The sequence below is a fragment of the Rhinichthys klamathensis genome, unplaced genomic scaffold (assembly GCF_029890125.1).
Source record: "Rhinichthys klamathensis goyatoka isolate OS25496 unplaced genomic scaffold, OSU_Roscu_1.1 h1tg000180l_1, whole genome shotgun sequence".
In the NCBI taxonomy this organism is placed as follows: Eukaryota; Metazoa; Chordata; class Actinopteri; order Cypriniformes; family Leuciscidae; genus Rhinichthys; species Rhinichthys klamathensis.
The window spans coordinates 277,863-305,588 of NW_026606708.1; the positions used below are offsets into that span (position 1 = coordinate 277,863).

Consider the following 27,726-nt stretch of genomic DNA (forward strand, 5'->3'; position numbering starts at 1 on the left):
TGCATATTACAAGGATATTGGCTTTTTATTAATACTTATAAAGCACATATTAATACCTTATTCTGCATGACCATATTCTACATCCCTACATCCCTACATCCTATTCCTAAATTTAACAACTACCTTACTAACTATTAATAAGCAGTAATTAGCAGTTTACTGAGGCAAAGTCCAAGTTAATAGAGAAATGGAGCCTAAACTAATGTGTAACCTGAATGTTTGTTAATGTGTTAAGAAAAGTTTCACTTTTTAACACATGTCAGCTTTTTATTGTTAAATGTAGTAGTTGTATGTACAGTAGTTATCAGGTTTTGTGCGTTTAAATAGCAGGTCGTATGCCACTCAGATGAACCTGTGAAAAATTCAAAAAGAACAGATAAAGGAACTGGTCGGCAGGATAGCTGTCACACACGCCGCTGAGTGGCGCTGATTCACTGTGCGTTGTGTTCCTTCTGACATCCCTGGAGAGCACGCAGGGATCGAGTCGGCGCAGCACAGCGTACCAGACCTTTGCCTTCAGCACCGGCAGATCCTGCACAGAGCGTGCACTGTCTCCAGCGCGGACAAACACCGTGAAAACAAGCCCAACAGGATACTACGTAGGGTGATGGCTCAGTTAGAAACATATCTGTGCTTTTTAAACCAGAAGCGAAAGCTCTGATGTGAAGTTTCACACCGCTCTCCGTTGAGTTGAGATGAAGATCTGAGACACTGCGAGAGAAGGAACTTTGCGTCTCCGCGCACCCGGACGCCCTGCAGGGACATCGGGCGCTTCTGTGATCAGAGGACTGAACTTCTTTTCTGTATTTGTGGGTTTCGGACTCTCTCTGACATTGTAGATATAGGAGGGATCCTTTGGTGCGGATTGTTGAAGCCTCTCCGGTTTGTGGATGGAATAACTCATAATGGAAGGGCAATGAGACCCCCTCTCTCCTGCTGGGCAATAATCCGGACCACCGCACTAACAGGTATGCAGCTTTCATTGTTTATTTTGGTTTGACAGAAATTGACACTTAGATTTGCTTAAATGTTTTTTTCCCTCAAAACGTAGATGTCCACAAAGAAGAATAAGGTGGTGTTTAGTATTCCACTGAGTTAAAAATCATTGATCAATTGAGTAAAATAAACGGGTAGCCTATTGCCTGTTTTAGTGATCCATGACAATTGCTTCAGTGAGTCATGCATTCGGATCGTGACCGGACGCGGGTCACTGAAACTTAATAGGCAGGCTATAGTCTGTGTGTAAACCCGAGAATCGCCATGGGAGCATTAAAGCTGGACTATTTTGTGTCAAGCGTGATTAAGAAGTAATACTAGAGTAAAAAGGGCAATGAGCTTGATGAGTTTGCGTGTGTGCGCGCGCGGGAGAGCGAGGGTGTGTGTGTTGACGGTGCTTGTCTTCTTACCGCATTAACAGTATATGCCATGTAAAAGTCAGGCTTACCCCTCTAAGTCAGCTTACCCTGGTTGGGAACAGAGTAAAAGGTCTCCGGTCCCAGTACACGGAGCCTGGCAGGCTGGCACGCGCATCTAGATGCGCCGTAACACGCACATACTCACTCAAGTGAGCTGCTGATGGCAAGTCCGTATCATTTTGTCCATCCGTTCCTTTCAAATAAACGGTTCAGCTATCATTAATGACAAAACACGTTTTTCCCCCGATTAAGTAGTAGCCTACTATTAATAATAAAGTGTTATTTTCGTAATTTCGTATTTACGCAATTTTCCTATTAATAAAATAGTTTTTTTATGTCATTTGTCCCAGTTCAGTGTGTTGCAGCCCTGATTTACCTGTCTAAAAGATTAATAATCCTATATTTTGCGTTTATATTAAACAATACATTAAACCAGTCATTTTGATTTACACTTGCGTACATTTTTTTAATTTTTAATACATTTCTGTGGAAGTCTTAGTCACATTTGTATTTTCACCCCCACAAAAATGGTTTTAAACCAGTTATTTATATCTTTTGCTGTAGTGTGTCGGTTGGAAATATCAGTTTACATTTCCAAACATTCCTTTTGCCATTAATTGTAATAATCCAGTGAGTTTTTTGTATGCAGTCTGACAACAGCTGGCGCTCCACCCGGAGATCTGATCTCACCATCATCATGTCTGTCTGGGATTACATGAAGAAACAGAAAAAACTGAGACAGACTAATTTCAGAAGAACTGCGGCAACGTTTCCAAGATGCTAGAATAAACCTACATGCTAAAATACTAACGTGCCTAAGACTTTTGCACAGTACTGTATATCGTATTTATAATGTATATATAGTTGGAACTATAATTTGCCCAGTAATTGCATTGCCTTGTCTGATGTGGTTGGCTGATATAACTCCCTTTAGGCCACAGTGCGCATTTATTCTCCTCCTAACAGAGCTGGTTATGTGTTTGCTGTGAGGGAGGATGTTGTCGGGAGCAAAAGGCTTAGGAACACACAGATGCCCCGCTGATACTGGCTGCTGAAATAATCCTGTGTGAATCACAGCTGAATGTAGAAGTTTATTTGATTTGGCTCTGTTGTGTGCAAGTCCTGGATCTACTGTTAGTGTGAGAGTGGTTTAACCCGAGCACTGCTTGTGGGACAGGCCTTGCTATGCTGATAAACTCATTCTCACTCACAGGATGGATCTGAAAGATGTTGCCAATGGTTGAAAAGGGGCAATGGCGGTGTGTATCTGTCAAATGCAGTGATCTGCCTGTCCCGAGACCCAGAGCAAGTTTAATTAGCCTGTAGATTGACAGGAAAGAGAAAGACATCAGAGGGAGGGGCAGAGAAAGAGAGAGAATGTGCTAATTACATTTGATTTGCACCATCTGAGGTGGAACAATTGGAGACCTTTACGAGCCTGGTGTAGTTTTAATGCCCTAAACCTGGTTAGAAATATTTCTTTCCAATCATAATCATTCTCTTTTTCTTTAGTGTGTTCATCTTTCTTGCCAAGAATTTGTTTGTAATGCTAATGTTTTGTTTACCTGCTAGTTGTTGCTTATTTTTCTGCACGTGCATTGTGTGTGTGTTTGTGTTTATTAAGATGTTTGGCTGCATTATTGTGTGTGTTTTCACAGGCTATTAACTGTGACAAATAACTGTTACTTGTTGGAATGGCTGATGTCTGGGTCAGAGCGGGAATCTCGGGTTTCTGCAGCTGGTTTGGGTTTCAGTTAAAATGATTTGAGTGTAGTCAGCTGACCAGACCCTGTTCATTCAGTCCCACTAATTTATCGAGTGTGGTGTGAATAATTCATCAAAGCGTTCACAGAGAACCAATGTGTGTGTAACTATATGTTTGTGTCATTGTGCGTTTGTATCCACTCACAGTAGCAGAATACAGTTGTCAGTCCAGTTTTAAAGTGCTAAAATCAGTTACATTTACACAGTGCATGTTCACTGTAAAAACATTTATGACAACATATGTTTTTACATTGCTTTAACTCATCAAAATAAGTTAAGCAATTTTCAATTTTTTGTTATAAATTATACAAGATTCGACTCATTTTTAAAATCAGTTTAATGTCATTTAAGTTGAATTAAAAGTTGATTGTACTTAAAAAAATTATGGCAACAACTTTTTTCTTTTCTTGGTGATTACATTTTTCTGCAAATTGATTTAAAGTTTTAAATACAGAGTTTTTGCACCCGTTTTCCTCTCATAAGGTGATGAAATAAAACGTCATAACATTTGTTTGATGTGTTTGGAGTGCAATGAAAAATGAAATGAAGAAAATGATTACTTGATTTTTTACTGTATGGCATCAGCGTCTGGATAGGAAGTTATATAAAATGAATGACTATCAACTATTAAATAAACATGACAATGCTGTCAAAACGTTGGCAGAACAGTCTGTTGTGGATCTGCAGTTACTTGAGTGTGATGACTATAGGTAGAATTGAGGAAGTGTTCAGTTTATTTGGCAGACATGGTCTAAAGTTGTAATGAGGTCAATTTTTTATGCATCAGTTTTCAAGTTTTCCGTAAATGGTGAATTTGCAAGTTTATATTGATACCTTCATAAAATGGGTCGTAAATGGACTGATTAAACAGAATTATTTATACAAAATGCCTTGTTTAGAAGGTAATTTCGCAATTTGGAAGAAAGAATGGAGAAGTTTGAAACTTCTGAATATTTATGCATGAAGGTTTCATGGCTCTCATATTGGTGATTGGTTATTTTCAGTAAATTGCTTTGTGTGCAGCTGAGCCGTCTGCCAAAGTGTTGATTAATGAGAGAATAACAAAACACCAGACAGATGAAATCTGCACCTTTCACAAAAACAAACACCCTCTGCGTCAAATCCTACATTATGATCCCATCATGTGGAATCACACAGAGATGATCTCCCAATGAGAAAATAAGGGCAGGGATGACCACAGCTTCACTCTTCACCTCAGAGTTCACCAGACCTTGGCTGAGAGACAGAGAGAGATAGAGAGCACTTTATTACTGCAGTCTCGACCTCCTTTCTTTCATTCGGTCATCATTTCTGTCTCACAGGACAAGATTAACATTACTGTCATGACACAGCCTCTGCAGGAATCAAGAGATAGAGAGAAAGAAAGTAATAGAGAGTAAGTGACCCCCAGTGTTTCCTGAGGTGAAGCGTATTAATGGATGGCTTGCTCAGTCACAGGGTGAGCTGGGTGGAGAGGTTGTGTGTTAGCATGTGTGTGTGTTTGTAGGTTGAAGTATTTATTTGTTGAAACTAAGAATCTTTATTTTTTACAGTGAGAGATAGCGAAATAACTGCCTAAAGAAAAGAACAGGTAAACAAACAAAATAGAAATACCCAAAGGAGAATGCTACTCTTTTATGCTCAGGAGACTTGATGGAGTTCTCAGTTATGCTTCATTTAAGTATCAACTTTATCCAAAGTGTTTCTCCTGAAACAAAAAACAAAAATAGACGCAGATGCGGCATACATATAGTAAGAGCATAGAACTTTAAAATGAAAGAGTATAGCATCCCAGAAACATGTGTTCTTTGGGAGAATTCAATGATAAATAATTGTGTTCATACTGAAATATCTGACATTTCATTGCAGATTTTGGTATGTTGTGCACAGTGATGTGACGTTGTGTGAGTCTTTTTCTCAGGAGAGAAATTAGAAGCAGACGTCAGCAAAGTCTGCATTTGATCACATTGCTGCTGTTTTTTATAGTAAATGTAAATGTTATAAAATTTAAATCGACTAAAGTGAATGAGAATCTAATTTAAACCATCAACCTAAAAATCAACATATAATGCATATTTGAGTATTAACAGGTCATTTTGAGTGGAAATGGACGCTACTTAACATTAAACAAGTTACTAAAAATTACAACAAAATAACAGTGCAAATAAATGGACATACAGTGAATACTTGGAACCTTATTAGCATGGGAACACCAGCATTTTAAACATAATCACTTAATTTTGTACCATTAAAATGTATTCAGATATAAATAAATACTACAAGGCATTTCTAATTTGTGATTGATACTTGAAATCTTAACAAACAACGTCTGCATCTGTCAAGTGTGTTATAACTGGACACATCTGTACACTTGTGATCTAGTTTGAGTTTGAGCATGTGTGAGTATCATAGTGGGTGTATATAGTGCTTCTGGCTGAGTTTCAGTCTATGGGTCCCTGATGCCGTGGAAATCCAGAATTCAGGCAAAACAAGCACCTCTGAGCCTAATTACACCCAACCCACTGTCTGATGTGAATTTTCACATAACACACATGAACAGATCAGCCAGAATGAAAGCAAACAGTGGTGGAGGCATGCTGAAGGGTGTTGCATAAGAACGGATCCACTTTGAGGTTTATTTGGGACAAACACGTGTGTGAGACGGCCATCAATCATTCAGTTTGAGGTTTTCGCTGGACTAACCTAGACTCAGTCAAGCTGTAACAAATAGCAAACCAGCTAACGGGGAACGTTCTCTGAACTTAAGCTAACGTTCTGGCAAGGTTCTCTCAAAGTTATGAGCAAACATTCTTCCAGTAACATTAACAGAATGTTGATTCTGAGTTATTTGGTCTGAGGTTCTAAAAATGTTAAAACATTAAATAAAACATTATTTATACATCGTTCATGGAATGCTTTTTTTCTGAAACATTTTAGTTGCACGTTTGTCTAACATTTTTTTAAATGTTACTACTTATCAAAATTAGAGATGCACCGATATAAAAAGAAATTGCCGATACTGATAACTGATAATTCTTTATATTTGAAAGCCGATAACCGATATATATTGGCCGATGAATCTAAATCCAAATTTGATATAGTTTTTGAAAGCCTGCTTACAAAAGCAAAAGTCTCACCATTAAAAGCTATGTCCCAAGCACACAATATAATGTTTTCATTATAATTTGATGTAACCTATGGCAGACTTGTGCTGCATATGTTGCACTTAACTGTATTTTCCGTTTTTGAAAGTGATTCCAAATATGTTTTCAAGCAATTCCAAACCAGTATGGCGAACAGTGCGCATCTGAAGGGTCTCAGCGGAAGGAAATAATCCATTATTTATCGGATTTAATATAACAGCCAAATTTTCTTATCGGGCCGAATAATGAAAAATGAACCGATACCGATATGGTGGCTGATAAATCGTGCATCCCTAATCAGAAAATGCTCAGAGAACATTAAAAAGTTAAGTTCCCATAACATTTGCAAAAATATACAATGCAATGTTGCCTTAATGTTTGCATAACCAATTTGTATTTATTTTTTATGTTTCAAACGCTTTAAATGTTCAGAGAACATTCAGAAAAATAACATTTCCATAAATAAATGTCAAAGTTAGCAAAATGTTCTTAGAAAATATTTGTGTCAGCTGCAAAGGAAGCGTCCCACAGTGTACCTCTCTTAAATTGTTTGTTTGCTATAATACTTCATTGTTTCATTCTGTCTGTTTTCCCTATTTTCTTTCTTATCTTTCTCCCAATCCTTTTTTCTCCTCTCATGTATCTTGGTGAGAGACAGCTTTCACTCTGAACAATTTGTTTTCAGTGAACCACTAGGTTTTTCTCTTTGTCTCTTACTGTGTCTAGTTTTTAATTGTTTCTCTCTCTGTCTTTTCTCTGTTGTGAGGGTGTTATGGGAATTCATGCTGGAAAGAGGACTTTCTGCTTCAGGGCTGAAAAAACAATGAATATCATCTTTTTTTTCCCTCACCTTCTTTTTTCCCCCTTTACATTGAGTATATTTTCCACTCTTTTTTTCTTGTGTGTGCATAATTCCAAATGAATAATCAGATATTTTTTAGCTATATCAGTAGTAAGATCACTGCATGCTTGGGTAATTTTAGTTAAGTGAGTTCTGGCATTTCGGTTCATTAATTACAAACACACAATTGCTTTAATCTCATGATCTGGTCTTAATTAACAAATTGTTATTGTTTGATGCCTGTCTCTTTCAAAGTGACTCGCAGTACATCTAATGCCAATGTGGTGAAATCCCCTGAGGAACTTGGGGTTAGGGTTCTTAATTAAGGGCAGAATGGTGATAAACTGGGGGCTTGAACCCGCAACCTTTATGTCAGCCTCATAGATCCTCAACCATTCGGCTTCCAACATCCTTTCCTCAGAGCTCAAAACTCTAGTAATTTAGCTTGTCTATCATGCTGATCTCATAAGATAATGTGAAGTTTGTAGACGTGACTTAATATTATTAGTATTAGTATGAGTATTATTAGTATTTGAGTTCAGATGACTTAATTTATTTTGTTCTGTCTCTCATTGAGAGGTCTCTAAATGCATGTAGATGTCCTATAACATTCTGGGGTTGAATGACTCAAGCTCTGGGTCGTTCCACAGAGAGTTCTCATGATTACCAGCCCATAATTACGCTGACGAGAGACCGTTATTACCAGCACATTCGTTCACCCGAATCATCATTGCGGACCTAACAGATCACAGTTTCCAGCGTGGTGGATGATGCTGGGAATCAAAAGTATCTGCTAATGCAGCTGTCTAAAATAATTAAAATACTTTTTTTTTTTTTTTTTTGCTTTGTTTTGTTTTATTTTATTTTATTTATTTTATTTTATTATTTTAAAAGGTTTGCTTCCTTTTTGTGGATTTCATATTTTGCTACTTTTTTGTTTTGTTATAGCAGTAATTTTGGGGATTTTTTTTTGTGTGCCATTTTTGTTAGTCTTTTATTGGTGTTTTGTTATGGTGGACTGTAGGTCTCACTGAAGGTTCCTTGATTTGCAACAAAGAGCATGGTGAAGTGATATGGATCTGTAATGTGGCCAAATGCTATTTCCTTTTCAGGCAGTTACTGTATAGAACATTAGTCGACACCTTCGGATTGTCTGTCAACCAATCAGAATCAAGCTTTCAAACATACTGTCACTGTTCTTAAATACTATATTAAGTAAATAGCTTCCAACTTATTTCCCCCCTAAACTCTGTGGTTTAATTTTGTGTGAGAATCAAGTCACAGAGTTGACAGGCTGTTGCAAGATCCCTACAAATCTCCATAGACAATTTCTCATTCTCATTTGACACACCATATTTACTGCCATGGAGTTACATGGTGTGTGTGTGTGTGTGTGTGGGTTGTTTAAGCTCTCTGAAATGAATTTGGACGATGCAGTGCTCTGACGTTGCTCAGATCCCTGGGCAGAGTGAGGCGATATCCCATCATCCTCTGCTCTCAGGCTTCGCAGCGCATCTGCAGCCGTTTGATAAAACCTCCATGTATCTTTCCAGTCTTTTCTGATTCTCTGACATGTCACACAGCAAGACTTGCTTTGACTTCACTCTGACTAGAGCGCTCACGCACATCAACAGAAAGAGCACCAGAGGAAATGGAGAAACATTTTTTCCCCCCGTTTTCTGTCTTCCGTTCGTCTGGTGTGTCGCTGAGAAGGTTTGTTGGATGGCCTACAGCTATTAGTGACATGACAGTATGTGGATCATATAATATCAGCTCTAAAAAATCCGGTCTGCGATTAACCTAGCCGTCAGAATCTGGAAAATGAAAAAGTCTGTTTTAATTTGCAGTTGCTAAAGGGCTGTAAAATATTTAGAGGCCAAATTGTTTGGTTATTTTTTATTGTGTGGAAATTCATGTTCTATATATAGGCCTATATATATATAAGAGCATTATATATATATATATATATATATATATATATATTCACTAAATAAATTGTTTATCTTAGATGATATTATATTTAAATATTTAATAATTCTTATTTTTATGATAGATCTTAATATTAGAAGATTGAAAGGACAAGAGTAAATTAAATCTATTACCTTAAAATAATTTGAAATGTAGCTAAATAAATGAAGTCGTCATGATAAAAAAGTTTCCAAGTCAGTTTTAATATGTGTATAAAGAGTTGAATTGAATGTGTTTTCTGTAAGAGGTTCTCATGTAGCATAGTCAGTCTTATAATGAGGATAAATGCTGATGTATCGTCATCTAATGTTGAGCTAGTGTTTCAAGACTAATGCAGATACATTTTGAATTTCCTGTCTACAATGGCCAACTTCCTGCTTCCTTGATTTTAAGGGCACTTAGGGAGTCTTCCTCGTGAAAACACAGAACACCCCATATACCCGTTCATTTCAACTTTGAAAACTTGAATTATTTATATACTACTGTTGCCAGTCGTGACACATTTCTTTGCTCACGCACACACGCAAGCACACACACACACACACACTGCGATGAGCTGCAGATTTGGGTGGACTTGCGGCCAAACTCAACTCATTAATTGATGCATGAATCCCTGCTGGAGAACTGCTATCTCCTCCTTCTTCTCCAGCACTCTCTCTTTCTTCACATTTTTCTTTTGGGTGTGTTTGTCAGGGAGGTCGCAGAGGAAAAGATAGAAAATAGGTTTCGGCTGCGCTCAAGAAGGAGAGATTTGAGGAACGGAAAGGGAGGGTGAAGCCAAGAGTTTTAAGCTTTTAGTGGATTTAGTTCAGGAGTGAGACTGAAAAGGAGAGCTCAGTATGTAGCAATGCTTCAGTGCGTTAGCCAGCCTCTCTCTCTAACTTTCAGCACTCACGCTATCTCAGTTGTTCAATTCAGTGTTCTTTATGGCCATGGCTGGCTTCCAGACAATATTGTCAAGCACTCAGTCAATACAGGAACAGTGTTTAGGGAAAAAGAAAACAGTTGGTTAACTATAAAAAAATGGATGATGGGTGCAGTTCATAGAGTTGAGTAAAAAGAAACTGCAGAAAATGAAAAAGCATTTTTGTAGATTTATTTGTACTAAATTAACAAAAAATAATTTGAGTTAATAAATTATTCAAATACATGGATGGCAAATTAGCCTATATAATAGAAATATTTAAATTGCCTGCACTGTTCAAAATGCATTGCAGTCGTGGTCAGAATTATTGGCACCCTTGGTAAATATGATCAAAGAAAGCTGTGAAAATAAATCTGCATTGTTTATGCTTTTGATCTTTCATTCCAAAAAATACAAAAAATCTAACCTTTCTTTTAAGTAAAACTAATGAATTTGAGGGGGGGGGGGGGGGGGGGGGGGGGTGTATTCGTATTCATGGCTCCGCGTATACTAAATGAAGCAAGGCTGTATAGAGTTACATGCAAGTTAAATTTTTTCACAGGAAAAAACATTTGAAAATTACATTTTTACGATCAAAGATTAAGAGATCAAATTATTGACTACATGGGGACTTTAAAGTATTATCTGCAAAAATATATACTTGTTTAATTTAACAGCGTTTTTTCATCTCATGATTTCATGATTTTTCAGGAATCAGGATGAAATGGTAAAAATTCCAAAATCAATGATTGAGTTAACATATTATGTTCGTACGTTTTAATTAATATCCTGAGTTAACAACTTGACTACCCTAAAAATACATTTTGTAGAAAAAGGATTTTCAAAAGTCCTCCAATTATGCCTTTGCAAACCCCTGGTGGTCTTTGAAAACCCATGGTCTGTTCATCTAGCACAATTATGTCTTTGAATTATCTTCATTTGGGGACTTTTCTTAGCTAATATGAACACATGTCATTATTTGGGATTAATTGTGATTTAAAAATGTAATCCAATGAGCCCTATATCTAATATGAAATTACACAGACATACATAAACATCTGAAAAATATTCAGACGAGCTATCAAAGTAAATCTTTCTTCCCTCTGCTCCAGAGGATGTATATTATTGTAATATAAATGTACTGCAGTGCTTGCATAAGATTTTCCCCTGGAGGCAATAGCAATTGTTCATTTTAAAGTCATTTTAAAAAATGTAGAATAAGCCTGAAAAGTTTCTCAAAGTATTTCTCGTTGTGGATCATTCTCTCAGCTTTAACAGTCTGGCAGTGACCAACAATTAGTTTTCTTTTAGAACCCCCTCTCTGTCTCTTTCATACATATTTTAGTAATCACATTTTCTCCTCTCCTGTCCTCTTCTTTCTTTTCCTCTCTTCTCATTTTGAAGAAAAGAGAATCTCTTTGAAGATGTTTCCGTTAGGTGTGATATTTTCTGATCTTGATTTTGATACAGATTCTTTCATGGCAGAAGATCAAGACATTGACCACTGAACCAAGGCCTATTGATTAATGAGGTTTATAAATTCTATAAAAAATTCTGATGTCCACATCTTTCCGCTGATCTTTCTGACTTAATCAGATTACAAGAATATTCCGGGTTAAACTCAGTCAAGAGTGTTCGTGGCATAATATTGTTAACAACAAAAATAATTTTGCTTTGTCCCTCGTTTTCTTTAAAATAACCAGCCAAAATGTAGATTGTAAGATGTGAACAATATGTAGGTAAACATGATTTTAGTGTTAAAAAACAATACAGACACAATTTTGGTTTCATTAAAATATCTTATTTTGTGTTTCAAAAATTAGCCAAAGTCCTATAGGTTTTGAATGACATGGGGTGAGTAAATGATGATAGGATTTTCATTTTTGGGTGAACTATCAATTACATATGGTCAGGTGAACAAATTATCTTTTGATATCATGTTTCTCTTGCCTTTATTTGCATACAAGACCTTGTCATAATTCAGAGGTTTACTTAATTTTCACTGGCCATAATTTTGTATTTGGTTTATGGCCCATCTCTGTCTAACACATCCTCTCTCTCTCTCTCTCTCTCTCTCTCTCTCTCTCTCTCTCTCTCTCTCTCTCTCTCTCTCTCTCTCTCTCTCTCTCTCTCTCTCTCTCTCTCTCTCTCTCTCTCTCTCTCTCTCTCTCTCTCTCTCTCTCTCTCTCTCTCTCTCTCTCTCTGCCTCTCAAACTCCCCGTCACTCTCTATCTTTCTCTGAAGCTTCACTTGTGCTTTTGCAGTTAACTTCCATTGGACCTAACATTTTTCAAAAAAGCTCTGAAGGAAAGGCCTCCCAAATCCATAATGTGCTCTAAGCCAAAAGGGGTCATAAAACATTGATTTGGCCACATTTTTCAGAAGAAGGTGTCAAGCGTTTCTTTTTCTCCAACTGCACAGACAGCTTACCATACACAACTCCAGGGGCCATCGCAGAGGAAGAAAAGAGAGGGAGCGAGAGAGAAAGAGAGCAAGAGAGGGATGAGAACTGAATGAGCGCATCAGAAAGATTCCATTAGAGGATCATCTGTGATCAAAGACATCTCGCCAACAGATACTTAGTCATGATTGGATTCATTAAAACAGGCCAGACCAGTTAATCAATGCGGATCAGGAGGAGTCCTCATTTATCTGAGGATAGAGCACATGAAATGAGAAAGGCATTAAATTACAATTTGAACTCAAAGTGTCCAATTTACTTGCGCATTTGGATGTGTTATAAAGATCACATCAAGTTACTCCTCGCTGATAATTACATCATTAAATTAAATAAATTACATTTCTGACAGTAAGTAATAGTATAAATCACATGTTTCATTGGTTAAAAATGTGCTATCTATCTATCTATCTATCTATCTATCTATCTATCTATCTATCTATCTATCTATCTATCTATCTATCTATCTATCTATCTATCTATCTATCTATCTATCTATCTATCTATCTATCTATCTATCTATCCATCTATCCATCTATCTATCTTCCATCCATCCATCCAGTGTTAGTTAGTAAAAATTGTTAAATTGGTTGGTTGGTTTGAATATGTGTCCTGGAGTATTATTATTTGAATTTGTCCTAGATTACGTAAAGCAGCTAACTCCACCTACAGGTGTAGTTTAAAATGTTATCCCATTCTACAAGGACCATTTTATATCTCAGATATTTAGATTGGTAAATGTGATTACAGTTTTTCTCCATTGGTTTGGCTCTTTCTTGAAACAGAAATGACATTCTCAAAACTCTAAGATCATTTGGCAAAACAGTCTTACAGTTCAGCACAACACCATGGTTCACCTGCAAAAGCTCATACCTCTCCCAAAACAGTTCACTCATGTGTCAAAACGAAATTTCCTTCTCATTTAAACAGTCAGTGCCCCCAAAATGCTTCGTCCCTTTGGCATTGTGTAAGCACTGCAAGTCAAAATGTTTAGATGTTTTGTCACTATGGCAGAGGACCATTGAAATATCCCTCATGTCTACCTTTCAGTCTTAGCCCAGTCCTTTATCGACAATGGTTACTATACTGTTTTTTGTCTAGCTAACAGAATACAATTGTGTATAAAACTGAAAAAAAGAAATAGGATTTTAGGGTAAGAGTAGCCTCCAAGGTTTGACATCACACATTGCACTCATACTGCCAAGGAAATTGTAACCATTATCATTCACACACATAAAGTAACTTCCATACATCAGAGTAAAAAGAAAATCTATTCAGCATAATATACTGTAATATAAACACACAAACAAAAAACAATGAAAATTATATGCAGCCTACAGTGCTGTAAATAAAGCTGGAGTTTCACAACTAACAGTTCTTCACTGGTCGCTGTCCTCACCCTCCCTCTCCTGGCCACCGTACTCTATCGTCCACGGTGTCTTCGTGCTCCTCGGCCTCTTCCCCCTATTCCACCACCACCACTCACCCTTACTCCTCTTACTCCTCCTCCTCCTCCTCTTCCTTGAGCAGGGAGTTGCCCTTGTTCATTTACTTGGTCAGGTAACTCTATGTTCAGAAATTGTACTGGTCCTGCATGGTCAAGCTCTTTACATACATGTTTGGCAGCATTCACAGTCGTGGACAGCACCTGTCAGGTAACTAAACATACTGTTTGATTGGTCATCTGAGATGTGTGAAACTCCTTTGTTAGTCCTAGTTTCACCTGACTGTCAATTGCTGTAATAAATTTATCAAATGTTCCAAGGGATTCATAGTATTATGTTCTTGACTAATTTTGACAATTGAATAGACTATTGTGCATGTGATGACTTATACAATGAAATGATCCTGACACGTTTTGGAGCGAACAACCATTAGACTAAGAAACAACAATCAGTTTAGATCAACAAGATCTATTCACTTGGAAATTGTGCTAAATGTAGGCTACCTGTACTTAATCATTTGCAAAGATGTACTGAGACATTGAGACATGTACTTAGCCGTTTGCAATTTGATGAAATGAATGAGAAATTCAATTCTGTTGTGAACAATTGCCAAGTGGTTTGCAGGTTTGTCCATGTTGTTTTGAGAATGTAATTTATGTTTCAAGAAATGAGCCAAACCAATGGAGAAAAGCTGTTTTTGGTCAATATACCCCATTGGCTTAACCATTGTAAGTGTCATGATTCCTGTCTTGTGTTCCACTTGTCTTGTGTGTACTTTTGTCATTTCCTGTCTCGTGCTAAGTTTTGTAGTCCTATCTAGTTTTTACATGTTGATTCGTCTCCAGATGTATCTTGTTTCCTCATTATCGTTAAGCTTGTTTGCCCCTGTGTATTTATAGCCCTTGTGTTTCACTTGTTACTTTGTCAGTTGTTGCTTCTAGTTCGGTCCTTCTCATGGTTTTATTTCTTTGTCCCTGCAGTTCTTTATTATTTGTTCTTTCATTAAAACCTTGCAGATAGATCCTCACCTTCGCCTGTTTTGTCCAGCACGTTATAGAAAGTGCATTACTATGCATTTTTCCTTTTGGAGGGATGAATCAAAATAATTTTCTTTGATAACAGTTTGCCACAGATCTTGAGCTTAAGTTGTATTTAGCTCTGAATAGTCAATAGCCAAGATCTGAATAGTCATTCATAGCAATGCTATATTGTGTTATTTAAGTTATAAGACAAACATACATAGCCTATAAGAAAGTATAATCTTTTTCTTCCCAGTGTCTTATAATGATGTCTAGGGATAAATGCTTTTCTATTGTATATCACACACATTGTTACAAAACCTTAAAATCTGTGTACATTGGCGTGTCTTTAAATAAGATTTTTCTTTTTTTTTCTGGAAACAAAAAGTTGCTTTTGTTTGTGGAAAAGTGATCAATGCTTGAAACTATATAATTTTGGCCTACTTTGCAAGTGTTTTTTTTTTCCCCAGCATTAACAGTTATTAGGTTATTATTACAGTTAATAGGTTATTAACACTGGGATTGTGAAGTAGAAGCATTTACCTGCATGTGCATGTAGGTTCCATACACAAGTAATATTGAAGTGACAAAATAGTTTAGCTGATATAATTGATATTCACTGTAGATATTGGACCACGAGAGCATGTTAAATAAGCTAAACAAGCATTAGATGATTTAGTCAATTTGATTAAGCATTAATGATGCAGGTTTAGCTGGCCATACAATGTTTGTGCTTTCTTGTTCCTTACAGAGTGTTTAATATTAATGAGTGAATCAGAGTTATATATCTCTGGTCACATCTGAGCAATTTTCATGATGCATTACATTCAACATATATCCCTAAATAACCTTCTAGTACAGAGCTGAGCCCTACAGCAAAATAAGTTTTTGTAGATTACTTCTAATGCTGTTAAAAGTAATAACTGTTTGGTGAAAGCAGGACAGCACATTTTCTCATAAATGAGAAGGGTAAAAATGTAACTGTGGGAAGAGGAGCAGCTCAAACAAGCAAATGATGAGGCTGGACCAGACCACTGTCCAGCTGTGCGCTGCTGTCTGGGTCGCCAGATTGGGCAGGTGGTGGTGAGAACCCCCCCCCCCCCATGTGTCTGTCTAGAACAGGATACGACAGCACATGAGCACATGGATAGAACAGCCTCACACAGACACACTCCATTATACCGCTGAAACTTTATTAGTATTTAGCAGAAGGGAAACTGCATTACTACTAATGTAATGATTTTAAGGCAGGGCTCTTTGCATGCAGTTTTTTGTTCAACCTGTAAGTCTGATTGGATACATGAACTGGAGCTTCGGCCATATAACAAAAAAAGAATAATTTTTGTGCTTATTGTTCATAAATTCATTCTCATGCAGAGTTGTTTTTACATACAAATGAGAATGAAGCCTGGGGATGTTTCACTAAAAAGAACTGGCTCATAAAAGTTATTTGATCAGGAATTGGACTGTGCTGGTTGCATTGTACAGGTGTTCTGGATTTACTAAATAGAACCTGCATTTACATTCAAATTTATGAATCTGGTTTCAAAGTATTTTCAGTATGGTGCTCCGTTCTCATCTGTGGAGAAATGCACATGAGAGAGCCGGTAATGGAACCGAACATAATTGGAACTGGCTCTGAAAAACAAAAGGTTTTCGGTTCGCAACCCTATTGAGGTCCACTTTGGGTTTGTGACTGGTGGTTTTGGTCAGTGATTTGAGTACATGTTGTGTAGCCGGTGAAACTGAGAGTAAGCCAGATACATTTCTGAACGTTGCATCATCATATCAGCCAGAGGTTATTGCACGAAATGACACGAAGTGTTTTAGGAGGGCAAATGTCTCATTATTCATTGTCTTATTTAAACAAAATGAGAGATTCTGTGTCACAGCTGAAGTTTACAATATTTTTTACAATCTCCTCATCAGGGTGCTGATGTGATATACTAGCACATAATGAACTGAAGATATTTTAACCCCTTAGCTGTCACCCCCCCTTTTGAGAATGGGGGTTAAAATGCACTATTCAAACTTAAATGGTTGTAATTCAAGAATGCTTTGGAATATATACCCAAGTTTGGTCTTGTTTTAAAGAAAACACTCAGCAGATTATTGCTGACGTTAGAACACTTCAAAAAATTAAAGTATGAAAAAGTTATGGAAGTTTAAATTTACAGTAAATCAAATATACTGTACTATATATTTTTTATTTTATATAATATATATTTTACAAAATATTTTTTAGTCTAAAATTACTATAAAATCAAAGCCATAAATCTAACCAAGTTATGTTCCAAATTTGAAGTTGATATCACAAAATTTGAAGTTCCCATGAGATTTTGTTTAGGCGTAGTACCAAAAATAGCCACCGGGTGCCATTGAATTCCATTGAATTTAGTTGTATACATTCTGCCTTAACAAATTAATACATTTCTGTCCAAATATCAATTCTGTCACAAAATTTGGAACCTTGAGACACAGACCTTTCTGACAATATGTGTTTTGTCAAGATTAGAAAAGGTTTTGATCATAAATTATGAAATATAATGATGCCTAAAAGGGGAGGAGCCTGATAAAATAATTTAGAGTACCGTTTCTATGGTAACGCAACGTTCAATTATAAAACGGTTTTCACAGGATGAATTCTGAGTTTATAAGCTTTCAAATGATACCTAATTTATGATAACTGTGATATAATAAAAAAGGCGATAAAAAAGATAATATTATATTTTTGAGGATAATATATATATATTATCATTTTTAGAGGATAATATTATATTATAATTTTTTATTGAAAAATACTAGATTATATGTTTTATTATGAACTTTTAGCATAAAAACAGAAGTTTCAATCATTAAAAGTGGGTGCATCGACTTTTTGTGACAAAGGTCAGACCTCCTATTATGATGCAGATTTTTTGAGGTGCACTCTTGTCATAAATTCATCAATTACTCTTCCTACATAATTTGTAACACAAAACAGGGGTAGAATATCTATTTAGAAGTCTTTGACCTTTCCAACGATATATAATTTGTCATAATTAGATTAGGATTTAATAGAAATATAGTGAGGTAAAGTTAGGCGTCCCGGTAGCGGGACGGTGACAGTTAAGGGGTTAAAAGATAGAGCCCAGGCATACTGATATTATGCCACCTTCCCAAAAAAAATGTCATCGCTTCCCATGAGACGTCCCTTCTCTATTCTATTGCCATATGTGATTATATAATACAATAAAGCAGGAATAAAAAGTATTTTTAAAATGCTGTGATTTTTTTGTGTCTCAGTTTCCACACAGTTTAAAATTGGTTCACTTGTGTAGCTCCATGGGTCATGCTCAGGCATAATACCTTTTTCAATGTTCATTCTTCTGGTTTTGTTTACTTTTAATTCTGTTAATTTGTACTGTATGTGTACATGTGTTAGATGTGCAGGGACCAGTTTGGTTTAAGTTTGTGTTATTTGAAAATGAATTGTTAGCTACAATTCTGAATTGACTCGCTTTCAGTTCATGAGTTGTCATTTGATTCAAATTCACCACATTTTACAGGAATTTAAATTGGAAAAACAGGAGAAATTTTGTTTACTCTATTGTTATTTTTGTAAATTTTATTTTATTTACTTGACATTTTGCAAGACCGATTCATTTTTTGGCACCATTTTGAAGACTCTGAGGCAAATAAGACACATAGGATAGGATAGACACATAGTGTAGCAGTCTTCAATCATTGTTAATGTACCCCATGATGCGTGTTTGAGGAGAAGCTCATTGGTAATGTATTATTTAAAATCACATTTACAGAAATTATATAAATGTCTTTAAATTTCATTCCATAGTCATTCTGCTTTCTTAGAATTACAAAGTCTGCATCCTATTTGCATCTTCCTTCAAATTCAGGAATTTTAAAGCGATCTTAAAGTGCCCCTATTATTATTCTTTCAAATATTACCTTTTATGGAGTGTGTAATATAGCTGTTTGTGAGTGTAAAAGGTCTGCAAAGTTGTAAAGATAAAAGTGCATGACACTGTCTAAAATAAAGAATCGATTCTGAACTGCCGAAAAGAGTCGTCAGCAATTCCAGTCTCACTTCCTGTTACATAGCTATGTAACAATGTAACACATATGCATAATGGCAGCCTATGGTCTTCCTTTGCTGTCCGTGAACAACGTCTATTTTGACCCACCCTCAAATATTGTAGTTGTAGGGGCACTTAAAAAAGCAATCTTATTAATCTTTTAATGGTTTGTTGTGTTATATCTCACGATTATATGTATTGTTTTAGTTGTAATGCTTTTGAGTGGGAGTTATTAGTTTTGGATGGTGATGGTTGGGTTAGGTTTGGTTTGGTGTGAGAGTTGGTCAATAACAGTGTCGTGTTTGTTGCTGGTTTGATGTGTTTGTTAGAAAGAGCAGCACATCTATAATCCTGTCACCACACACCATGAAGAACATCTGCTGAATGCTAAAGTACCATCAACTGGCTTCAGGACAAGTCTTCTGCCATCCTCTCCTTTTACCCTCTTTAAGGACATCTTCTACACACACACACACAACTGTATGTGAATGGCCTTGCATTCCAATAATTCTAGGAATAAATCTAATGGTTGGAGATCAGAAAGCTCCTGGTTTGTGTTATTCAGTCCGCCACAGACGCCTTGAAGGGAATTGAGTTTGTGTTTCCATTGTCAGAATGTTTCCCTTTGGGTTCAGAGTTCTGAAAATGATGAACTCTCCGTTTGATTTAATGTGAGAAGGTCGCTGAAGCATCTAATAACACTATTAAGAGTGGAAATAAGGGGCGCTGCTTTGTGATTTGTTCCATAATTCACCACGTTTAGCTGGCAAGGAAACCATGGTGTTTTTTGTGAATATGAGAATTCCGAAAACGCTGTTTTGAGAGCGGTTTGGTTTGGCTCTGTAAGATTGAGGCTGACATGTGGGTTAAACATATGATCAGTAAAAGCATGCCGGCTGATGAAATGGAGATAGGTTTGTGCCCTCAGCTGTGTGAGATCTGTCAGATGTAGGTTGAGCAATGTCCTTGAAAAACAATCAGATCTTTTTTTCCCATGTGGCTGTTACAGGCAGGTCTTGCGGCTTCATTTCCAGCTGATGTTTTGTGTTTTACAGCTGTTTCTGCAATGACAATGTTCTTGATGTTCTGAGGCGATATACCTCGCAGCTTGGAGCACTAAAGTGATATTCACTGTTTAATTAAAGCTCTTTACAACTAATGGGGTAAAGATGTGTCACAAACTAAACACACAAAGGAACACAACTGTCTAATAGCATCGTCTTTCTCTCTCTCATGTGCTGCTTTTCAAGTCTTGCTGCTAGACTTTTGAGGAAAACAGTTGGCAGTTTGTGGAGATTAGCTGGCCTTTGCTTTTCGGCTCAATTCAATTCTGTTAGATTAAGTTTAGTTCCGTTTAGTTCAATTTAGTTAATTTAAGTAAATTCTGCTCAGTTCAGTTCAGTTAGATTCAATTTAGTGGCCAGTTGCATGAACTGCTTAGACTAGTCTTAAAGGTTAGTTTTTTAAAGGTGAAAACCGAACGTGATCCGACCTCGAACAGACCCAACTGCCAAAGAACTGCACATTTTTGGACTAAACCAGCTGCCGTAGTCAAACTAAATAATTATTTAGATTGTCAATAGCGCTCCCTTTAAGCCACGACTGACTTACCGCGTTCTGCACTCTCACTCTCATCATAAACAAAGTTGTCCGCACTGCACAGTGAATCTCTTATTTATATCGCATCTAGACTTTGTTGTTTATGAGGGTATTTGTGAAAGGATAAAGCTCGTGCTGGTTCTGAACATACGTTGTGAGCGAATTCTCTGCATGTCTGCCGGATTTTCCTCCTCTTTGTTTACTTCCGGGAGTTCTGTTGGAATTTGCCCGCATGTTAATTCTGACCAATCGAAGTGCGGTTGTGGAAATATGTTCAAGACACATCTGGCCAACGAGTGATGTGGATGTTGTCACGTGACTGCATTTTGGTTCGTTTCATCAACTCATCAACTGATTCGGACCAGAGCAATCAGTGTGGTGTAAAAAGGAACCAAAACGCCTGAAAATGATACGAAGTATAATTTTTAGCCCTTAGTCCGGACCAACTGAACCGAACTAAAGATGTGAAAGCACCCTTAGACTCAATTCAGTTCCATTGAACAACAAAATTAGAAAATAATACTGCAAAATCTAAGAATGCATATAAAACAAAGTAACATTTTTAAACTTAAACGGATATCAAGGCCTTCTGCAGCACAAGCGCCGATCTGAACGGTGTCTATGCCGTCTTTCTGTGCAAAAGCTGGTGTAAGCATGGCAGGACAGAGTCGTGCCCTCTGTCACCGCAGACCGCCAAGCTGCCCGGTTTTCCGCAAGGTGATGCCATCGGTCAGGGTTGATGTTAAAGACATTCATGTCCCGCTTGACGACATTACTTTCTTTCTTCTATGGAACACCACAAAAGTGTTATTTTTAATAATTATCTTATGGGACAGAGGCTTACAAGCTTCAGAAAGGACACTATCATAAAATAAGTATGTTAACTGCCGAATCATCAAGTTGAATTCAAGGACCGTATTCAGCCGATTCACTTTGTCCCAAATAATCATTCTGGTGTGTGTTTTCCAAAAGCATCGTTGGCCAACTATGATCGCAATTTCCATTGAACTCTGTTAGTAACGATGCTATTTGTGACCATAGCTGGCTTTGGGAAACGCACACCCCAGAAAGGTTTTGTGCATTGGATCAGCTGATTCATTAAAAAAGAGTCAAAGTAAAGTTTTGCTCACTTTGTGTGTGATATCAAACTTTCTTTCTTTTTCGTAAAAATGACAAATCACCCTCTCCTTTTTCTCCTGTTCTCCAGTGTGTTGGTTTGAGTTATTAATTAGTTTCTTAGAAAGAAAATAAAATCTTAGAAAGAAAGGATGCAAACAAGAAAGAAAACATTGTGCTTTCTTCTCTGGCTCCCATTTTGTGCATTGTTTACTTTACACTGAGGTGTGATTGTTTTTGAATGTTACGAGAGGTTCTGTGTCTTCAAGCCAGACTCTTGTGAGATTGTCTTGAATTGCTGTTCTGGCAGCTGCTGTTGTTTTTGTGTTTCTGCACGATGTTTGAGATTAGATTATACTGAAGCATCAGCCAAACATCCCAACAGTGGAGAAGCTGAGAGGCTGCAGAGAAGCTTTCAAATCACAGGATCAGAAACTCAGAAATGGATAAGCAGCTCAAAAATGAAAACAGAGGCTGGTGTGGAATCCTTCCCCAAGTGTCTCTGCATGACTGTGTGTTTATTTCAGCCTTTTCTCTCGTATGCTTACTGCGTAAAGCTCTTGATTCTCCTGCACAAACACAGGAAATGCAAAAATGTGAGGATATTGGCAGCAGTTTGAATTGAAGCTTTGCAGCTGCCTGCTTCATCTTTCTTCAAGTTTAAAGATGGTTTGTCTGATTCATTTCGGAATTGCTGTTGTTTAGCGGTGAACGTGTGTGTGTGTGTGTGTGTGTGTGTGTGTGTGTGTGGGCCGAGTAAAATGCCTAGTGTGCACTCTCTCCCTCTTTTTCTTTCACTAATTCATTCTTCATATTTGTAGCCTCACTGAGACTGTTGGTGATATAGTTGATATAGTTTCCTGTTTCCTATAAACTACACTGCATATATGGTCACAGTAACAGATTGATTTTAATGTTATGTGAGTCACTTCACCCTGGCACATCGACAATGTTTGCAAACATCCTATGTGTGTGTGTGTGTGTGTGTGTGTGTGTGTGTGTGTGTGTGTGTTTGAGGGAGAGAGAAGGACTGAAGTAATATGTTGAAAATGAATAACCAGATGCTCTCTGCAGAAAGTGTGGATGGATGTATAGAGAGGAAGATGGAGGAGAAACACTATGTAAATTAAACACTCTTCCACTTGACTTCCTGCTGTTTAACTGTGGATCGCAGCAATCAATAAACAAGTGCTGAAGACGAAATAATAGCACAACAGGCGCTAATGTTTTGCTGCTGCTGGCGGGACCAACAAGGCATAAGCAAACACATTTTAGACCAAACATGTTAATTGTGCAGGTGACAGCATGATAGTGCTCTATAGACTTTTTTAACTGCACTAATGTTGCCTTGTAAATTCATAAACTGTATGTACAGTAACAGTGTTTAGGGCACAGTGATACTGTATATTTACAATTATTTTTGTTGGTAATATAAAATTAAGTAAGCTTGATTGATAATTACTTGATAATCACAGCCTTTGGTTAAGGTGGCTTTTGGTTTGCCAAAAAGTTTGTGATCCTTATGAGTATGAAAACATTAAGACTGTCTATGATTTAAACTTCTGTAGTAAAACTGACGTGATCAAAACTCTGATTCAATCAATGTTTCATTTGCACTCATGTGTCCTTGTAACTCTCTGCATTGCATATTTAATTTATTAAAATGTTTTAGGACAAATATATTATGCAGATAACATATTTAAGTTTAAGCATACCTTTATTATTAACTATTAACTATTTTGTTTTGTGCAGCCTACTTTTTAAAGCTAGTTCAGAGCAAAAGCAAACTGCCAACTTTTGAGTTTAGCTTGGCGTGAGACATTTTTACGAGAGGGGTGGGGGGGTGTGGATGACATACTCCAACAGGGGGGGGGGGGTAAAATTAGTTAGATTTTAACTAATTTGCGGCATAACTAGTCGATCACGAGTGGCTCAACAGGCAGATATATAGATAAACTCATCTTCCAGGCATTTGACCGACCAGGTTGACACTTCAGCTTGACAAATCGGGGGTGTGGCGTGTGAGCGTGTGAAACCAATCAAATGCGTGTGTCTCACGGCTAATGCGTGAGAGTTGGCAGAAACATATGGTGATGAATATTGTCAAAGGTAAAAATATTGCAATTGGTTTTATAGCTATATCATGATTACCATATGATTCTACTCTACCTTGTGAAAGTGAAAGTGACGTGAAGGCTAAGAATGGCAACCCATACTCAGATTGCATTTAACCCATCCAAGTTAGTGCACACACATTAGGAGTAGTGAACACACACACATACACACACACACCCACACACACTGTAAACCCTGGACACACACTCGGAGCAGTGGGCATTCACTGTGGCGCCCGGGGAGCGATTAGGGGTTAGGTGCCTTGCTCAACCCACAACCTTTGGGTTACCAGTCTGACTCTAACCAAAGGTGATGATACACAGGGCAACTTTTTGAGCAATGTTGCTGGGCAATCTTGCCCAGCGATTGTTGCTTGGGCACTTTCCCATTGAAAATGGGCAATACATTTCTATCTGGATAATTTAGATTGGTTGTGTGCTTTGTGTCTCATCTGGTTGCCCGTTGACGGCAACATTGCCCAGCAACATTGCTCAAAAAGTTGCCCTGTGTATCATCACCTTTAGGCCATGACTGCCCCTTGTGTGATGTTGCAGTACCAGCGAAGACTTAGCATTTTGTCAAACAGCTTAGACTTTTATTTTATTTTTAACCCCTTTTTGATGTGGTTTCCAATGAGTCCTGCCATAACAGTACATGGTAGAGCCCTAAGCAGATTGTGTTATTGGAGCCTCTGCCCTCGGCCCCTCTGGATCTGACCTGCTGTCACTGCTCTACAGAGGAGCACCAGTCAGCGAATACTAATATAATGTAGTTTATTGCGCCAAGGGTTTACAACAAAGACCAGGTTCTCTAGCTGCTGTAATCAGAGGATGAGAGAGAGAGATCAGAAGGCAAAAGAATCACTACGCTTATGTTCATTTTTTTTTTTGTTAATTATTGATTTATCTTTATCCTTCTTATTTACTCATTTAACTAATATTACGCCAGCAATTTATTTTTTATGTTTATTGTATTACTGTTTAATTTGTTTCATTTAATTTACCCCATAATAATAATAATTTAATAATAATTATATTATTATTACCATTATTATATAATATATATAATAATACTTACATAATAATAATAATACATATCTAATAATAATACGTATATATATATATATATATATATATATATATATATATTTAGATTATATATAATATAATTAAATTATATATACTTATATAAAAATAATAATTGCTATTATTATTATTTAATTAAAATCATAATTATTATATAAAATATAATAATACTTAATATTCAGTAAATAAAAGAAAATAGAACGCATTAAATAAAAATAAAATTGAGCGAAATTAGTGCAGAGTAAACTTTAAAACAAAAACACGATGTTATTATTAATGAAACAATAGTAAAATAAAAATTCGAATGAAAATTATTTTGTATTTGTATTTGTAATGTGATTATCTCATATGCAAAGCACAACAACAGAAAGTGTAGCAAAAAAATGCATATTAAAGAACAAAACTAAATATAGGCTATAATGCCTTAATTAATTTTATGAATCTTTAAATTAAACACATTGTAAAGACTGTACACAGTTTTTTTTTTAATGCTACTGAAGCTCACTAAATTGAAAACTGAAATTGAATTTAAAAATTGAGAAAGATGGAGGGAGAGGTGGTGGTTTGTGGTTGCTGGATGTGCTCCATGGGGTTTTCTAACAGGTCGACAATTTGATTCTCCTCTCTCACTTTCGCCTATAATGCAAACCAGAGTTTAATGAGGTCCAGACACCTTCAGAGATTCATTTACAGATACTCTTTTCCTGCAGTCCCTGCCGCAGTCAAATATCCATGCACCGCTTGTCAGTTTACATGTGGTTGTCAGGCCCATCTGGTGATCACCATGTGCTGCTTTTACAGTGAGTTCTGTCGCAAATCTGCGTCAGTGACCTTGGAGCGCAGGCAATGGTCGAAGCTCTCTTTCTCTATCTGTCTCTCTCTTTGAATAAAGAGGATTAGAGCAGTTCTGGACATAAGCTTCCACTTATGTAAATACATGCAAATAAGCCGGTGCTATGAACGGATTGGCCATGATCCAGAACAACTTGTGTTTTTGAAAGGATAATAAAAAGTGCCGAAGACAAGTCGGGCCACTTCGCTGCTCTGTGCGTGGATAAATGTTTCTATGCTCTCAAATCCGTGATTACAGTTTAAGCTGTAGAGCCGTCAACCTGGAGAAGGATTCTGGAATCGGAACAGCTGCAGAGATTCATTAAACAAGCACTGCTCGAGTCCTGAAGGCCATTAGGGCATAAAGTGGCAGGTAGTGACACACATGTACAGTACTGGCTGTTATTTTAACATCAGAAAAAAAATATGTATACAAACACCAATACATAATCTGAGTATATTAATTAAATTGACTGTTGTCATTCTCATCGATTATTTTCTTCTGGATTATTAACAGTCGTTTTTAATGTTTTAAAATATTTTATTTACGATATTTAACCACAGGAAGGGGGTAATTTTTTAAACAGTTCACAGTAATCACAGTTACAGTAATGTGTTAATTGTACATACAGAATCCTTTAATTCATATGATTACGCGTATTTTATGATCTCTCTATTAATTGCTCTACATTGAACACTGTTTATCAGCAGACATGCCAATGAAGCTTCAGTGAGCTTTGAACTCAAAACAGTCTTTCAACCATAGTTAAGTTTAATGAGATATGTTAGTGAAAGAGGTCACAACAAAGTATAAAACAGCTCCAAGGGAAGAGAAAGAACAGACTGAAACTTGTGAGGATGGAGTTTCTAAAGTTAATACCTTTTTACTGGAAATCATTCTTGAAGACTTTTTATCTTACAATTGGATATAAATATATATACAGTGTGTAAAATAAAAAATATAAACAGATATAATTGTGAGATGTAAATTTGGAATTGCAAGAAAAAAAAGTCAAAACTTCATAAGTGATCAGTAATTTTTTTGAAATTGTTTTTGAAATCTCTTATGCTCACAAACACTGCATTTATTTGATCAAAATTAAATGGTAAATTACTAAAACAATAATATTGTGAAATATTATTACAATTTAAAATAACTTTTATAATAACTTATAATAACTTATTTTTTTATGTATCTCAATATACAGTATTATATTTATTCCTGTAATGGCAAAGCTGAATTTTCAGCAGCCAGTATAGTCTTCAAAAAAAAAAAAAAGAGAGAGAGAGAGAGAATTGTACATAAATTCAGAATAGCAAGAAAAACGTCAGAATTGTGAGATAAAAAGTCGCAATTACCCTATTTTGTTTTTGTGGCAGAAACAAGCTTCCATACATTTTTACTCTACATAGTTTATCATGTGTTTCATAAACACAGTATTGGTTTGCAGTGACAAGTAATTTTTCTGTGCACACTGAATGTAAAATCAGTCGGTTAGAACGTATCTGCTTTTTTAACACTGTAAACTATTAGTCCAAACTTCAGTCCACTGTAAACTGCATATATGTTACATTTACTGTAAAAAAAAGGCAGCTGTGGTTTTAACAAAAAGCACTAATGTACATTACTGATAACAAAATGAGAAGAAACAAAGTTATTTCTAAATAATAAAAAGAAATATAATGCCATGTTAAACCATGTACAGTTTTTTTTTTTTACGGTATATAGTACAGTCCACCAATTAACAGGTTTTGAGTGTAGCATTTTTTTCCCGTTACAGTTATGTGGTTACTATATGTGATTTGTTTTGTGTGATTGACATTCTTTCCTCTACATGTCATCGTAGTTTGACTCTATTTGTTCTTGTTCAATGGACTGACTTGTTCCAGAGCTCATGTTTCTTTAAGATTACAGTTTTCACACATCCTCTAGAAATATTGATCCTG

The 27,726-nt window shown here is 36.5% G+C and overlaps 1 protein-coding gene across 1 annotated transcript in view; it reads left to right on the plus strand.

Annotated features, from left to right (window-relative positions):
- Positions 1-473: 473 nt before the first annotated feature.
- Positions 474-27,726, plus strand: part of tafa3b (TAFA chemokine like family member 3b) — a 95,723-nt gene continuing 68,470 nt past the window's right edge. The window contains exon 1 of the mRNA XM_056260906.1: positions 474-968. The gene's annotated coding sequence lies outside the window, so the exon portion shown is untranslated. The remainder of the gene's footprint in view (positions 969-27,726) is intronic.